Genomic DNA, 16246 nt, shown 5'->3' on the forward strand with positions numbered 1-16246 from the left:
GCTCCCTAAGGCCGCCACTGCCAGGGGCACTGCAATCGCTTCAAGAGCTCGAGACCTTACAACAGCTTGGCGAGATCAAAAATTTTTTTTTATTGAAAGACATATAGAGTTCGAGTTCGATTTCATAATTTTTTATATGAATTTTATTAATAGAATCAAAAAGCTTTTATTTAGATCCCAAAACCATGTTTATGGATAAGTAAATGACAACGAACAAAACTGAGATAATTGCCAATTATTAAATTGTGCTATTATTGCTATTATGTCAATTTATTATAGATTACAAATGTATTATACAACAATTATATTATATAACATTACATTATATACATAATGATAATCATTATTATTCGCCATATTAAAATTTACTTTAAGTAAGAAATTTTTCTGTTTTTTACTTTCAATTGAGGAAATACATGATTGATTAATCACTCGAGTGAAAAAATGCAACCGACAGGTAACAAAAACAAAAAAAAAAGATGTAAAATCTGGAAGTCAAGTATGACTTGTGAGCAGATTTGTCGCATCTTATCATCAATGTAACAAAACACTGATTTAATATTATATCCATTATTGAAAAATAAACACCCATTTTTGGTTTTGTTAACTGTAAACATACTTTGCTTTTTGTCCAGCACATCAATTGCAAAGCTTATGGCTTGGATATAACAAACTACCTGGAGAATTGATGAACGTAAACGTCTTCTTTGGTGCAGCATCTCGAGGTTTTGCTGTCAATATATTTTCCATTCACCACAACCAAGTGATGGCAGTAGAGAATAAACAATGTAACCTAAATAGTGTAGAATAAACTTAAAAATGTTTTTGGTGCAAAATAATCACGATCTAATAATTCACTATCAATACGATCTCCATACGACCGGCTACGATTACAAGCAAATTTTGTAAATGTTCTTCCAGTTGTACTTGGAAGTGTGTATCTTGCAAATCTAATGATTAATTGTGTAAGCCCGCAGGTTTTGAGGGCGTAAATTCGAGAGTTTAAAGAGGTTCATGACCCGCAAGTTCGATAGGAAATCGATCGGATGTTGATTACACATCCGATCCGATCAGAAAGAGAAAACAAAAGTCCCAGTCATCACGAGTCAGAAAATTAGTCATCGAACATTGAATAATAGACTGGCTCAGTGCCAACAATGATGGGATAAAAAACACCGATCAACTCTGGAAAGGGGGCGATCATCCAGGAAGGTCTGCATCCAGTGTCTCCAGTCCCGGACATAAGACTGATGCCAGCTTCCATAGTTCAGGAGGTCGTTGCATACGGTCATCAGGCCACATATTAAGGTATATTGACTTTGTAAACTCTCTCCCACTAGAAGTTATTGGTTAGCTCGCGGTTAGCACTAGGCATATTTTATCCGCATTTTAGCCGTAGTTCTCTGTATATCTTTATTTTATGTGTATCTTTATTGTATGTTCGCTTTTGTTGTTTAATAAACCTTTAGTGTTATTTGTAAACCCTGTCTCCTGTCCAAGTAAGGACGCCCGTCGACTTACTGACGCACCTCACCACTCACTTTTTGCCCTCCTAGCCATCCAACGACAACGAGGTCGGGTTTTACCAACCCGTGCAGCGTAAGTGGTCAGCGAGGTTTTCCCCGACCCTCTGCTTATCTCACAATTGTATAATATATATTATATTTATTTATTTATTTATCAATCTTAAAGTATTTATAAGGGAAAGTGGGCCACAGAGAGATAGTTAAGATTTTTGATATTTACTGCTCAACAAAACCGTAATTATGTATACAATAAAAAAATGTTTAGATCCTTAAAAAAAAACATTATAGTTAATGGCAACAACATTAAACGTTTAATGTTGTTGTTTGGAGCTAACAGGATACAATAAGGGTGCGACTACGCAGAAGCGAGCGAGCGAATTTTTCCGAGTGAGCGAGAAGTAGCGAGACGCGATAAATATCAAACCCTGTCAGAAATGTGCGAGAACCAGAAATTCGCTCTCGCCAACGAGATTTCTCGCTTCTCGCTTGCGCATGGTTTTCCTTTGCGAGAACTATCGTTCGCAACCTCTCGCTCGCTACTAATTGGCGTCCGCATAGTCGCACCCTAAAGTTTTTCTATCTGTCGTCCCACCTGCCTTTAAGATTAGATAACAAACACATATTATCTTTGGTATTATGTTTTCGTGAGCTCTTCCTAGACGGTTCTTCATTTGTTGTAAGACATTCGCGTTGATCGTTTTTGAGGTAGACTAACTAATGTACTTAACACAGTTACGACACGACATGGATACGTTTCCAATGTTAATCCGTCTCTATAATTGCTGGCACAGCAATTTCTGGTTAGCAAAACTATTTTTTATTTACAATTGAACTACATATGCATTTCGGGTTGGTGTAGTGTACTTTAACACCCCCTCAGTGTTTTCACCATTTTATAAATGACAAAAATATGCTTAAAATAGGAGGTGCGAAGGCAAACCTTCTTCATTCCCAACATAAGCCGTTAAAATATTTTCCATAGGTATATATAGGTATATTTTGCAATTTATAAAATGGTGAAAACACTGAAGAGAGGTTAGAGTACATTATACCAACCCGAAATGCACATGTCGTTCAATCGTAAATAAAAAATAGTTTCGCTAACCGGAAATTCCTGTGAGATACCAAAAGTGTTTGTTTGGATTGCAGAGACGGATTAACATTGGAATCTACTATACAGCGAGCCGATTATATATTATAGATATGTTTGTTTTGTAAAATTACGGCAACGCAACACTTGAGCGACCTGCCTGGAAGGAATGTTTTCCGGGTCTTTTTAATGGTAACTGGACCCTATTCGGGCGTTACAGACATGGAGAAAACACGGATAACTCCACGTGCTCAATCCTTCTTGGCGAGGCGTAAACCCACCACCGAACGCCCAGTGTTCGGCGAATTCCACATATCCACAGCGAACTCGGGATATCCACTAAAGTGGCCAAGCGAGAACCGCTTGGCCACTTTAATAGATATGCATCTGACGTCAGTGCCCTGAGATCTCGTGAAATTTTTACTTTGTCTCCATTTATAATATGGGAGTAGGCTTTTAAAATAAATTTACTTGTAAAATGTACGTCACAAACATAACATTTACTTGTTAGCGTCTTGTCGTCTCGTGGAAGCATCGTATCCACGCTTCGATCTTATCGCCAGGAACACGGAAGGAATGTCTCTTGTCGTTTAATGCCGTTCCGTCGACGGTTTCCGTCGTCCGTTGCCGCATGTGGGTACCAGGCTTAATACCCTGCCTTGCATCCTGCTGGCATTTTTACGTAGCGTAAAAAAACAACTATTACAGGTCAAAATCACCGACTTCACCAGTATATCCAAAGCGAGAACAAAGCAGGGTCCTATATTATAAGGTTGCCTCATATCGAAGAAACGCTTCTCTTTGGTTGCGTATTTGACGTCACTCGTAGTAGAAAACGAAACATCTTCCTACGTCCTTATGGTAAAAACATTAGCGATCAGAGGCTGGTAGCTTTAATTACACGCTAATATTTCATTAATTACGATTCTTACTTAATTAAATATAAATAAAAATGGATTATAAATAAGAAAAATCCGGAATATCGAGCAAATCTTGGTAATTTCTAGGCGTAAAGTTGAAATTAAAACGCGCTTTTCTACTTTGTAAATGAAATGGATTTTACGTTTAATGATATTATAACGACAACAGTCTCTCAAAACATTAATTTAGGTAAATTCTACGTAGGTTATTTATATATAAACGAATTAATTTAATTTATATCGTCAAACCACTTCTTTTCTAAAACCAATAATTATATTGGTCTATTTTTTAATTTTTGATACTCGTGTACCGAAAACGATGTTATTTACTCGTACATATACAAAAATAACTTTGTCAAAAGAACAACTTTTTATGTTATAAACATAATTTGTATATATTGATATTAAAAGTAAGTGTTAAGTAAAAAATTAAATCGGGTATAAACTTTTTAAATTTCCTATTATTATTAAAATTTACTTTTCTTTTCTCAGCGGAACGATCGTATTTAATTAAATTGTTAAAAAAGTTTTTTTTGTATTTTTTCACAATCCATCTTGCTAAATATTGTAATCAATCATTTTTTAATTCATGTAATTCATCATTTTCCTGAGATATTTCACATAAATCATCAGCATTTGCATTGCATGAATTTTCAGATATTCCTTGTTCTTTAGAACTAGACATATCCGAAACTCCTTGCAGTAGATCTGCCTCTTCGAATATTTCATTTATTAAATAACTATCGGCTATCTGATCTTCTGTGTTTAAATTATTTTGTAATATTCCGAGTGATTTACCTAAAATTATCATTCTTACTCTATATATTACTTCGAGTGGACTAGGGTGATCGTATAAACCACCTCTAGTTCGATTTTCTAAAGAATCCCGATTTACTTTACGTTTTAAGATATAATGGTATTTAGGAAATTTTGAACTGAGGTCGAAAAATAAATCTTTAACAGATTTAATAGATATAAGCATTCTTTTTTGCAATGTTTGAAGTGATCGTGTAGATACACACTTCATACTTTCAATTATTCTGTAAGTATTATCGAGTATATTATTTCGTTCGGTTATGTTAATATCAAAAGCATATTTGGAGGGATAATCAATTTTGTAACGAAAATTGGATGTTAAACTATTCGTAACATCAAACCACGCATTAATTGACGATATAAATTCAGAAGCTGCTAAGGCATTTTCAGTTTTAACGTGTCTTTTAATAGCAATAGCTGTAGAATTAGAAAACAATTCGCAAGCTAATCTAACATTTCGTTGAAATTTTTGACACGTAATACGCTCTTCTTTCTTATTTATGGCCAACTTTTATTTTATTGGAATCTATTTGAAGTAAATGTTGTAATGAGTCCTTGCTTACTAATGTATTATTTCAAGTTAGAAAACCCGTATCTAAAAACCAATTTTTAATGAGTTTTACAAATCAGGTGCACCTGGAAAATACTATATATTATTTCCATTAGATGGATGTATAAATTTAGTATCGAATATATTTATTTCTAATTCCTTCCACAATCCTATATTTTGTCCACCGCAGTCACTAACAACAGCAACAACAGTATATCCTGCGTCAAAAAGTTTCGTAATAACAGTGTGAGACCGCGGATTTTAGCGCGAAAATTTGTGTAAATGGAAGAAAACTTTCATTTTTTTGTTCAAAAATTATTGTAAACAATCACCGATAGAAAAAACTCCTCGAGGAGAAACGGAGCAGAGGTCTGCTGTAACTATCAACAGTTAGGTGGGAAAGTTGACACTTAGCTGTCAAGAATTCGCGAGTCATTGTCAACAACCGATTGTTTCCCACACTAACATTATAAAAGCTCGCGCCGCCGGAAACTTAGCGCGCTCGCATAGGAAGTTATTATTGTACTTGTGTCCGTCTCCATGCCCAGGAACGAAGTCCCGTCGGAGAAGACCTACAGCAACTCTTCCACATCGTCGGCGACAGCCATACATCGAATTATATCGTCTAATCTCACACCAAGAAGTATTTTGTTAGGACCTTTGTAAACTCTCTTTCCCGCAACGGCAATAGGCTTAGCTCATAGCCACCTGTTTGTTTAGAACTTGTAGAGCTTTGCATATAACCGCATAGTATCGTAGAATCGTTTGTAATCGCTTTGTATGTTATTCTAGTTATTCAATAAATGTTTTATTTGTTAACCTGTCTCCTGTCAATCCGAGACGCCTGTCGACTTACCGACGACCTCCCCACTCACTTTTTTTGCCCTCCTAGCCATCCGAAACGACAACGAGATCGGATTTTGCCAACCCGTGCAGCGTAAGTTGTCAGCGAGGATAAACCCCTCAGTAAATAAAAGGTTTTTTTCGTTTTAACATCAAAATCCACGTAAACTGATTGTCTTTATGATGCAAATAATCCTCTTGTCATCATTATTAATACTTGATTATTGGGTCCAATAACTTTATCCCTCACTTTATCTAAATATATAAAATTACATGTCCCGATGACTGACTGACTGATTCGTCATCGCCCAGAGCAAACCGCCGAACCTAAAGAGGTGAAATTCGGAACACAGTTGGATACGCAATGAGAATGCACGCTAAGAAGGGATTTTTTTAAATTTCCCCGTAAGGGGGAGAGAGAGAGGATTAAGGCTTAACCCGAAGAACGGCTTCTACTGTATTATTTTAGATGCGATTTTTTGTTTTTAACTACGTTTAGTCTTCATCGAGCCCTTAGATGTATTAAATTGATAACATTTCAGACATTGTTATAAATATTTTTGTGTATTTTGATTTTTTAACCAAATATTCGAACCGTTTTAAATTCGAATTTGTTATCGCATATTGGTCGAATATAGAACGATTGTAAACGTTCCAGAAAATTGATCGGGTTGAAAACGTTCGTTTGAAGCTGTAAAATGATTTTCGGCAATAAGGGTATGTGTTATATAACAATTTGGTTGTTGAAAACTATCGTTGATAGTAATAATTCAATTTCCAAACGTAGAAATCATCCAAATTGCTTGCCCAAGCACGCCGGGCTCGTTTGCTAGTCATATTCATATATACGCTTTACTTGAAGTATCAATAAAATGTTACAACAGAAAATTAAAATAATTATTGAATTATGTGGTTTCATCAATATGAGTACAGTATACACAGTTCTTCAGTTTGAAGGTGAAGGTAAGTTTTTCCTTTTCTGAAAGCCTTTAATTTTCATGATGTTATAGCATCATTTAATATGCCTTGATTTAGTTTTGAAGCCCATCGTCGAAGTGTCGAAACTGCAGGTAACGGGATATTCATTTGATTTCTTAAGTATAAATATGATCTTATGCTTAAATATCTCAAAGTAAATGAAAAATTCATATCTTCTTCCATTTACTTTTCTTTTTCTCTCCGGAAGATTATATATGTGTTTCTGTAAAAACACCTTTTAATGTTGATATAACAAAATTTTTTAATTTTTTTATTCATGTTTTTCGATTTTTTATGTTCTTTTTGGATGATGACAGTTTTACTTTTCCAAAATTTCAGATTTCTTTGGATCGCTCGCATTCTTATCTCGATATGTTTAACCTTCATTTCTAAGTTAATTTTAAATAAAACCATGAAAATTCTAAGATCTTATAAAGTTTTACAATCATTACATTTAAAATAAAATAAAGTAAACAAATACGTAAATGAAATATTTGTTTTAGTCTTTGGTATCACTGTTCACTGCATTGAGAAAGTACAGTACTTCCAAGCTGCTGATAAACAAGCGGCATCTTTATGGTTTATGCACGAATTCTTGACATTGTGCTTATACGTGTATATTCTTTCAAGAGTTTACCTGCTTGCTGATCCCCTGTTGTTTTTAAAAGCTTGGCTTCGTTAAAGTTTGGTGTATCTTCTTGTACAGTGGCCATTGTAGCTAGGACAGTTGTAGTTTTGCCTTTACTTACGTCATATTGATGCTCTTTAAGTCTTGTAGGGAGGTTTCTGGAAGTCTATCTTATGTATTTGCTTGTTTTGTTTACCAGACCTAGATTGACCGGTATCTCGTATACCCCAGGGGCCGTGTCGGGATCTATCGGGTCTTTACGTAAGCGGCTGTAAATAGTTTTGTTGCGCTTATATGTAATTCTCCTGCTGCACAATCTTATGGTTTTTCTATAGGTGTTGTCTAATAATTCATTATACGTTACAGGAGCTATTACGGACTGAGGGTGTTTAGGTTTTCTGCAAGATCTTGGGTTGTTGTATTTCTTAATTAAATAATCAACTGTGGCTGTATCCGTGCGCAGCTGCGATGCTTTTGATTCTGTTCAACTCTTTAATGGTGTTCCTTATGTCTGTAGGTGAGTATATGCTCTTTCGATAAGAGGCTTAAATGCTGCCATTTTATGTTCGGGCGGATTATTTGAACAGCTAGGTATGTATAATGGGTAGTAAGTAGGTTTAAGATAAACACTCGTATGGATTTCGCCATTCACTAGGCTGATGTTTAAATCGAGGAAATATGCCCTCACATTGCTGAATTGGTCTAAGGTTATTGTCAACCCGTACGGATTGTTGTTGACGGTGTTGAGAAACTGATCTCTGTTTGGTTTTCCTAAGAAGTATGGAGAGTACCCTCCATACTTCTCAGGACCAGCTCGCTAAGTAATCCTGCCATAGGGCTACCCATTGGGACACGTCTTTTTTGTAGATGTACTTTGCCCTTAAATTGAAAGAAAGATGTGTAGCATATTAATTAATTGCGCTACTTTTTCAAAGTTTGGAATTGGATGTCCGGACGTCCTGCTCTTCTACGCTTCTACTTAATTAAGTAAACTATCGTAATAAGCTTGTAGTTTAATTGAAGGATATAGGTTCTGATAATCTAACACAGATATGTACTCATCATTTGTTACGACTATTTGCCTCAATTCCTCTGCCAATTGGGCTGGGTTAGTGACGCTGAAAGCTGTGTTTAACTCTTGGCCTCTTATAAAGTCGTAAACGTATTTTTCTAATAAATATGTCGGCCAGGCACATTTTTCGACTATCGGTCGTAACTGGTGTCCCGTTTTGTGGGTTTTAGTTTTCAATCTCGTTTAAGAGACATCCCGGTCACAGCTTTGTGACCGGGATGTCTCTTGTCACATGTACTCTGTACATGGATACTTTCGGATGTTTTCGATAAATCTTTCCACATCTATTCTAGGTGTTTTCCAAGTAGCCACGAGAGAACGAACAATACAAATAAGCTCGTTTTCCGCCAATTTTCGCACCACGTCACAATGACGTAGATTTCACTGACTTCCGATTGGTCGACTGTACCGTTTTACGGACGTATTCGAGTCGAAAGTCGAACTCTGCTGGACTGGCTTTACGCTGGTTTTACCAGCTGCTCCGGCGTAAAATATGGTGGTCCAGGTCCATCTTTGGTACGTACGAGGCCCAACTAAGAAATTTATAATGGTTCATAAGTTATTTCAATTAGCTTTCTCTACTAAACATTTTTCATTTTTTACATTTCATTTAATTAAAAGAATTAATTACGATAAGTAATTATCTCATCGAATAAAATTTTTGAACTGCCATTAATTAAATGCACATTTATTTAGTAATCAAATTTTTATTCAAAAATTCTACATGTAAACGTTTGAGTAAAAATAAGTAGCCTAACCAGAAAGTATACTTACCGACATTTTGTAACTTTTTTAAAGATTAAATAATTGAATTGAATTCGGAAAAAAATGTTTTCCTGTATCACGGAAGAGTTACAGCGATCAAAATACTATTCTGTATGTGTCGATTGTACACCAGATGTTTCTCACCCGGATCAATTAGCTTTTGTAGTCCGCTATGTTACAAGTCAAGGCCCGGTCGAACGGTTTTTTAAAATTTATTCCTATCGAAGGACATACAGCTGAATATTTATGCGATATCGTTCTTAAATTTCTAGAAGAGAATAACATAAATATTTTGAACTGTACAGCCCAATCTTACGATAATACTTCCAACTTGTCCGGATCAGCGCCGGATTAAGCCTCTAGCGGGCCCTAGACAAAATTTAAATTGGGGCCCCATTTAAATAAGTTGCATCTAAACAAATCTTATATAATGTGACATTAGCGTAGCTGGCATGGGTGACACCCGGTGCGGATATCGTGGTGTCACCCATAACTTTTTAACTCTTTTATAAAACACTATTGAATTGTAATATCTTCGCACTCGAGCAACTTGAACGCTATATCGAATATGCGATGTCGCGAGGTATAAGTGTAGATTTAGAAAATAAATCATAACCATCCATACATCAGTACTACCACGAGACGCGGTTCTAGGAATATTTGTAGGTGACGCGAGAGATCTCGTGGCGTACATTACTTCTGACGCACGGGTGGCTGTTGACCTTTTTTTGGGGGGGTAATGACTAGTCGGGCGGAGCTTAGTAGGAATTGTTAAATACAGCATTTTCTGTCCTATCGAATTTCGATTCAAGTTTCTAAATCGAAACAGAGAAATCTTCTGCACTGAAGCCGGGCCCCTCCGGATTACGGGCCCTAGACATTTGCCTACTTTGCCTATTCGATAATCCGGCCCTGGTCCGGATCATATTCGGGATTGCGAGCGAGAATAAAAGAAGTGAATAAATACGTCGAATATATACCTTGCGCCGGTCACTCATTAAATTTAGTTGCTGTGAAAGCTGCCGAGTGCATTTCGCAAGTTGGAGCATACTTTGATCTGGTACAAAAGTTATTTACGTTTTTTTCGGCGTCAAGTTATAGATGGCAAATATTAACATCTGCGACAGGAACGAAAAAAAGTGTTGAAAGCATTATCTACTTCTCGGTGGTCTGCTCGGGCTGAAGCTATCGATGCACCTCACGAAAGCCACGATGAAATTATCATTGCTCTGGAAACAATACTAGGAAACGAAAGTCAGTCAAAAGATACGAGATTTGAAGCGCAATCGTTGCAAAAAAAGCTCTGTAGATTTGAAACTATTTTCTCATGTATGGGATGATGTATTAAAACGCATTAACGATACCAATATTTCTTTACAAGCTAAGAATATGGATTTGTCCGTTGCATCTTATTAAAATCTTTAGATTCGTATTTAGCAGAAATTCGTGAAAATTATGAGGAGTATTTTATGAAAGCAAAAATTTTTACAAACTTTTAATAGCACATTAAATCAAAGAATTGAAATAAAGTGTAAAATTGATTTTTTTTTTCGACGGCCCTAGTGAGGAAGCGCAATTTAGTTATAATGAAAAATTAAAAATTGAAATTTTTATCCCCATAATAGATTCTTTAAGACACAATTTAAAAATGAGACGAGCCGCTTATCAAAAAATAACTGATAACTTTACATTTTTTATCGAACTGCACCAATTAGATAAAAAGGATATTATAAAAGCGTGTGAAAGACTCGCTTTTACGTGCGATGTTGATATTTGTGTAACGAGTTTGATAGCAGAATGTTCACATTTCAAACGTTATATTTCAGAAATAGAATTGAGCGAGATATCAATACCTAGTTTATATTTGTAAATTAAAAAGAAGTTTTTAGTTTCAACACTTCCAAAGGTTAAAATTCGTTTCCGTATTTATTTGTTTTATGATAACGAATTTCACTGGATAACGTGTTTTTTCTAAATTAAAATACGAAAAAAATAATTACCAAAGTACAATGTTGCAAGATAGGTAGTTCAACCTATCTTTCGATCATAAATATTGAATCTGATTTATTAAACAAATAAAATTTCGATGATTTAGTTAATGACTTCGCTGAAAAAAAATTGTAGAAAAAAAATAATTTAGATTTCTCGTCCATTCTTAACTAATGTTGATTCTAATTTCATTTCTTAATTTAAGTTGTTAGAAAAACGTGTTTCATATTGTTATATTTAATTTAATAAAACTTATCAAACGTATCTTTTGATTGTGTACTGTTTATAATAATTTTATTACTCGTTGCTCTATTCAATTTTGCAGATTTTCGAGGTCTCGAATGTTAGGAGGTCCCTGGACCCAGGCCCGGTAAGAGAATTTTTACTCGAGAAAATTACTCGAAAAATTTTTTATCTGAAAATAATTTATAACCTGAAAAATTAATTTTTCATATTATAAATAATAAAAGTTATAAAAAATAATTCTTCCAAACATTCACCAGACGTTGTTCTCACTACTCGGCGGCCTCACAACTGAACGACACGCCGGCGCACGCGTTACTGTCGGCCTGCGAGGTCCAAAACTGTACAGGAAAATGAAATGGTTTTTCGTTTCCACTCCGGCGGCCTGTACAGTTCGCCGAAACTAGTTTTCCCCACACACTAACAGGAATTTCTCAAGGCTCAGTTATTCCTCAAAGGATTTCCTGGACGTGTGTGGCGGCCATAATAAAACAATAAGTAACAAGTCAATGTCAAAAGCAAGTACAGTATTTAGAACTGGTGACACAGCGACGTCTTCTGTTTTCCATCGTACCTTCTTGAGGGTGTTTCGGCTTTTTATCTACGAAGAAATGGGCGCTGGTAAATGTAGATTAGAAAAGTTGCCCTTTGGTGCCCAATAATTCACTGCTTATGCAAATGTCTTTTTGTAGCCTTTTTATAAGAAAAAGAATCAACATTATTATAAAATGGCAAAAAGCTAAATTTTGAGGATAACTTTTATAAAAAAAAAAAAAAAAAAATTATGAATGCTACTAACGAGTAAAATCGTCATTAAGTCCGACCCTACTAGGATCGGGCTTAATTACGATTATTTCCCCACCCCGTCGACCTTTAACCACCAAAATTAAAAAGCATCAATTCCCTAATAAACAAATCTCCTTGCAAAATTGTCCAAATTTTCGCCGAAAACGACAGGAGTTATTAAGCTTCAAACAGAGTAAACGAAATCGCGCTCCCCCACAAAATCGTACACACACAAACATCCATACATACAGAAATTACCTCCGAATTTTTTTTGGCATTTCTCTACATTTCAAGGTGTCCCGAGTCAAAAAATGTAAAAATGTTGAAGAAGGAGGTCATTTTTTTATTGGCAGCCATACTTTTCTCTCCGTTATATATAACAGCCGGAAAAGTAAAAAGAAATTGGCGCTGCCATATTGGCAAAAGCAATGTAATTTTAATATCTTTCATTCTTCTTTTTAGTGTTGTAAAGTAATGCATTTATTTTACTAATACATACTTTTTAATTTTATGTTATTATGTAAACGGATAATGTAAGTGTTTAGATTTATGTTAACAATAGTGTAAAAAGGCTTTCAATTAGCGTTCAAATAGTAAAACGCAGAAATTTTGAAATAGTGGATGAGCGATGATGAGCGAGATGGAGCGCCAACACCGGACATGTTCGTCCATTAAACTTAACGTTTATCTTTGCTGCTCCACAACGCCCGAACGGTTGTGTATTTTTCATTTCTGATTGTAATGGACTCGCGTTTACAGCCTTATTCAAATTCAAACTCGTATACGAGTACGATTAACGTGCCAAATAATACTGCCTTTTAGATATAAAATTATTAAAGGAATCCAACTGTTTGGTAGAATTTCTACAAAATATTTGATTTCCCGACTTTATTGCGAAATAAATCGAAATAAACTGGCTTACATTTGGTTTCTGCAGTGTTTCTAAGGCGAGATGATAAACACTGCTTATATCGTACAAAAGAAAGCATCTTATTGATTTATATGTATATTTAGGAACGGCAGTTTTAAAATCAGACTTTCGACGTGTGTTTTTAGATTTAGTCTGAAAGCAGACATTTCGCAAGCAAAATTCTTTAATATAATCCTGGAAGAGTAATAAATTACTATGAATATTGACGTAATAGAAAAGACACATTATCTTCCCGGAAACGTTAATATCACTTAAAATTGATTTATTCAATCGCAATTGATATGACATTTATGAAAATAAAATAATTTTCCTGGTAAACATTTGATCGCACGTCGAACCTACAGATTCATTACCTGTTCATGCGTATTGATAATCACTACCACCAAGGTAAGTAAAATAATATTAAAATACTGTACAAGGGCGTCGCCAGGGGGGCAGAGGGTCAGCTGCCCTTCCCTAGAAATTCGAAAAAATTATTTAAATGCTAAGTTTTAATTAAAATAATCTTTTTAGGCTTCTTGTAAGTAAAAAAAATAAATGTAAAAAAATATTTTAATTAAGATATTTCTTTTTCGGTAAATAGTAAATGATTACAACTTTATGAATCGTTTTTATTTTATCTACATACAATTCATATTCTCTATCAATTTACATCATCTTGCCCCCCGGCCCATTGGCTGGCGTCATCCTTGATACTGAATAGTATTTTATAGAAGCGTAGTTAGGTAGTGACTATTCGTAATATATTATAGATATTTTAAGGTAGGTACTACATTTTATTATTATTTGTATTATATTCTTATTACGAGTAAATTCTATATATTACTATTCTATATATTCTATATATTCTATTCTATTCTATTACTATACGTGTTTCTGGAGGGGGGAGGGGCCCCGATAAAGTGTCGTGCCCCGGGCGCCAGTTATGTTTGCTACGCCACTGATGTTTCTTGGACAGATGTTAACGTTGTGTATAAAATGATATTGAATATACAGTACTGTAGTTGTTCTAAGCTTTGTTTTCTCATCGACAGTAACGTCGGCGTCTTCAGTTTCGTAATTAAATAAATTCTTTTTTTTTGCAAATATTGGTGATTGTTTTAAATTTTATCGTCATATCTCTGGTTATTTATCGAAAACGAATATTTTTTTAGTAGGCTACGTTTGGGCTAGTTTTAAAAAAATTTTTGGCTACGAAAGTAAAAATATCTGGCAGCACGACTTGCCTTTATGCACGTGGTCGAGAAACCGAAGCGGTCGACTGACTCCTTCCTGGCGGAACTTTGCAGTCGGAGACGAGTGGCGTAGAATTTTGGGACCGACTACTTCCGTTAGAGAATTTAATTCCAGTGTTTAACTTAAATCTCTCCGCTTTTCCGAGCGTGGGGAGTCGGACGCCGACAGTTCGTGTCTTCCGTTAACCGGCGCTTTTTACCCGTCGTCCCGTCTTGTTCGTGTTTGCGTATGGCGCCAAAATTCTAAAGGTGAGTTTCGTTTTTGTTGTTTTTTCGTCCGAATTAAACTACTACTCGGGCTCAATTCGAGACCGTTGGGACCTTATCGGGCACTTGTGCTGATTGGGGGGTACGGCTATTTCAGAAGTTTTCTTCCAGAAAATTAATAATTTCTGGTTAATGTTACCCGTGGTATCGAAGATGGCGACGGGGAAATTTTTTTTCCCTACGTTCGAGATAACCGCGTTTCCGGTCGCCGTCTTGTCTGCACGCAAGCTAACGTGCAAACAAGATGGCGACCGTCAACGACGACGACGACAATAAATTATACTTAACTAGATGTTAAAAGATATTTTAAACTATTTTAAACATATATATATATATATATATATAGATGGTATAAATAAACTTACATTAGCGTTGGTCCTTCGCGGTCCTTCGACGCTTTGTTGAAATCGATGTTGTAGACTCGGAAATACTTGATGTCGTCGTTCTTTTCTGTTTCTTTTTAGTAGTGCTTTTCTCTGCAATCTTCTTAGTTGCCCCCCCCCCGCATTCCTTTTTTTTCCGAACGTTTTTCCGCTATAGGGGCTGCTGGGCCTGTCGCGGGTTCCTTCCATATTGGTTCCTTTCCACGTTCGGGATATATATTGCGTAAATGTCGAACGAAGGTAAAAAAACGATCTCCTAGTTTTTTTGAAGGCCAATTTAGGTATTTTCTATACATAAATGCGTACATGTAAGAATCGGAAAGGTCTTCTGTATAGTGTTTTGGAAGGTTTTTTTTATTTTTCAAATATCCCCACAGTCTTTCGATATTTTGGGTGTGGACTCCCGTTTTTGGATCGACGAAATTTTCAGAATGATTAACCGTCCTGTGTGATATTTCGATTCCTTTCAATTTGTCGATATTGTAGTAGCCTTTCCATTCGTCAGTCAATACAGTAGTGCCCGAATTAATAAATTTCGATATAATCCAATTGAGAGTATTTTCCGACCTGTCGTTTACTTGGCAAACGAAACAGCTTTTATCTTCTCGGCAAATGCCTCCGACGACCCATTTTGTGCTTTTAAGCTTTCTACCTTTTTCGTATTTTCTTTTACAAATAACGGTCTCGTCTATTTCGACAGTTTTATTTGGTCCTCCTATTTTGAACGATAGAATATTATGTAGTGCTACTAGCATTACAAATCTGATATGGTTCGACCAATCGACTGCAGCTTTGTTAGATATTCCGGCGGCATTAGCAGAAATATTTGTAGAGCAATCGAGCGCAAGGTGATGCCATATAAACGACAAAATCGAATTCCACGGTAAGTTTCCACATTTACCTTTAAACGTACCGTCGAAGGCAGAGCTGAAGTTCCAACATTTGTGGCATCTCATCGCACACGATTTTCTGTCGTTGCGATATACTACTTTGCACGGTTTGGAACATTTCTTACAAACGTCTACAGTGTGCTGTAACCCCAATTTGACAGCTAATTTAAACCCTCTGTCTATTCGCGAGTCAAGTCCAAGTTCAGTATAATCGTGTTCCAACAATTGGAAAAAAGTCTGGGAAGTACATCCCGCCCAAAATTTTTCGGAATTAATATCTATATCACTCATATCTTGAGTTAAAAAAAAAAAAAAACTACAAATTAAATAACAA

Source organism: Centruroides vittatus, unplaced genomic scaffold (genome assembly GCF_030686945.1).
Source record: "Centruroides vittatus isolate TY-2023 unplaced genomic scaffold, ASM3068694v2 contig_113, whole genome shotgun sequence".
Taxonomy (NCBI): Eukaryota; Metazoa; Arthropoda; class Arachnida; order Scorpiones; family Buthidae; genus Centruroides; species Centruroides vittatus.